Source organism: Sprattus sprattus (genome assembly GCF_963457725.1).
Source record: "Sprattus sprattus genome assembly, chromosome: 6".
In the NCBI taxonomy this organism is placed as follows: Eukaryota; Metazoa; Chordata; class Actinopteri; order Clupeiformes; family Clupeidae; genus Sprattus; species Sprattus sprattus.
This window is the reverse complement of record NC_137925.1, coordinates 36,714,534-36,716,891: the sequence shown is the minus strand read 5'-3', so window position 1 is coordinate 36,716,891 and position 2,358 is coordinate 36,714,534. Positions and strand designations below refer to the sequence as shown.

The following is a 2,358-nucleotide window of genomic DNA, read 5'->3' as shown; positions in this document are numbered from 1 at the left end:
ATATTTAGGGCCTTAGCCTAGATTACAGGTTGGCCAGGTTTCCTCTCAGAGTATTGTTATCACCTTTTCATATTATGTGTAGTGTAATACAGTGAAGTGTGAAACCCCTCTTAATGTGCCTAAGTGGTACGCTTGCAGTGGTGTGGCCAATGAGCTTGTAGTGTGTGCTCTCCTCCTCTCATGTGTGAAATTGGAGGCAGGCCCCTGTTAGTCTGTGTTGCAGTGGCTCTGGATTTTACTCAATGGCTTGGTTATCTCCAAAGAATTCTATTTAATGTATTGTCTTGTATTTATTTATTGATGACCAACGCGACACCTTATTTTAACGACAACCAAGAATAAAATTGATCTTTTGTATTTCCTCAAAAAGAACCGGCGTGGGTCCATTATTGTGACGGAGTTCCCCTTGCTCTTCCAGTATACCTCAAGGGGTGGCGTAGTCTGGTGATAAGCCTACCTAAGGGCCACATACTCATGGCCCTGCTTGGGTATGAAGTCAAGGATCTTAACGTCTGAAATGTTATGAGCAAAGAGGAATTAGTCCCAGTCAAATATTAACCTCGGAGTTTAATAAAGAGAGTATCAATAACATGTACTTGAATTTCAAAGTGCTTATTTTCTCTTACCTGAGTAGAACGAAAGCTTCTCACTCAGCTCTTCATTAATGAGATTCTTTTACCTCAAATCTCCTAAAAGACCTTTCATTGTTGTCTTTGCCCTCTTGTCTCTTGAGAATGCATTCTTCCTCTCTCGCTCCAGACTTTCCACTCTTGCCAAGGCTTCATTGAGTCTGGTCTTAAGAGTGGTAGGAGAAGCAGGCAAGGCATAGCTATGATCCTAGTAGAAAGAGGGATGAACATGGTTTGAGTAATGTTTTACTTTACTTACAAACATCACTTTGACACCACTAGTTTATGGCCCACACAAAGATTGTATCCTATGTGGCCCACAACCACTTTCTTTCTGATAGTCATCAGCTATCAAAGCCAGTTATTTTTTTTGTGTGTTAAATGAGTGCCATCAAAACAAGTGAGATTTAAATAAGTCCAGAATCATTATTATATGATGTTTAAAGTAGAAATACTCACATCAGTAGGCTGAGGTTGTAGGTCTGAGCTTGCCATTTCTGGGGTATCCTCACAGGCCACAGACAGGCTTCCTTCGGCTCTTCTGGAGGTAGATGTAGCTCTGCCCTTTACCAACTAAATCGAAGAAACATTATGCACAATACATAATACAATATGTAAAATGATAGGTTTGTTTGACAGTAGAATATTTACATGTATGAATCATTATCAGGCTATTAGCATTCACCTACTTTTTGGAGGTGAACCGGGAAGTTAAAAAGGGATGGAATAACTCCACCACGTAGTCAGACAATCTGACCAGTGCGATCAAAATCTGCCTGCAGATGATCGAGTGATCAGTTGCAGTGAATCCCTCCCTCCTCAAAGCCACTTCCCACTTCTTCCTTAAAATGTTGTCTTTCGGAAATCTTCAAAAGTGTCAGATGTAATCTTGATTAGTGCTGGTTCATCATGTTAACATACATTTGGGTCATTAAGTTTGCTGCTCTCAGTTGTAATGTGCAATGTTTGGCTACCAATCTGATTGAAATATCTTTTGTTGCATCTTCAAAACGTAAGCCCCCGCCCATAACGGTATTTAAATGAGCTTTGTATAATAAAATGACAAATGTACAGTGTTATTACATCGCGAGTAGCCCTATCGCTAATACAGTACTGAAGAGACCAGCCCCCCCCAAAAAAACCTAACATTTCCCCCTGTTACCTTTTTACAATCTTTAAAATTATTTCAGCCTAATGTTGTTGTTGATGTTTGTTTTAATTTAATTAATTTCATTGTCAAGCAGTACTGTCATGGTCATACTCTTGTTGTGTGTTAGCTTAGTGCTAGCTGATACGAGTTCAATTCTCAACTCTGGCAGTATGATATTATACCATTCACAAAATACAACCTATAGTATGGTAATGTTAAATCTTACTTGTGAAAAGTAATGCCCCGATTTCTGTTAGAGACTGTTTGCTCGTTTGAGCAGGAGTACGCTGAACACCAACCCAGCATCTTGTCTCTTCAGTAGAAAACGTTACAGTATCGATACTAGTTAGATACAGTTACAGTAGACACTCACCACTCCGCGCAGGCCAGTCAAAGTGGTTGCGCAATAGATTTTTCAGATGCGCACATTTTCAGACCGCACAAACGCTTTTTTTTCAGGGGTTAAAAATCTGAGCATCAAAGACACTGTAGGCTGGGTAATAAACATTTTAAATGCTGACATGTCTGACAACTAAGCCAGGTGTACGTAAGAATGTTTACATACAAAGTATTGTTTAG

The 2,358-nt window shown here is 39.6% G+C and overlaps 1 pseudogene across 1 annotated transcript; it reads right to left on the bottom strand.

The window, feature by feature from the left end:
• Positions 1 to 675: 675 nt before the first annotated feature.
• On the bottom strand, positions 676 to 2,085 carry LOC308367141 (THAP domain-containing protein 6-like; annotated as a pseudogene). Its single transcript has 4 exons — positions 2,006 to 2,085; positions 1,319 to 1,495; positions 1,089 to 1,202; positions 676 to 837 (listed from the first exon to the last, which is right to left on the bottom strand). The product of its transcript is annotated as a THAP domain-containing protein 6-like (transcript).
• Between the last annotated feature and the right edge of the window lie 273 nt (positions 2,086 to 2,358).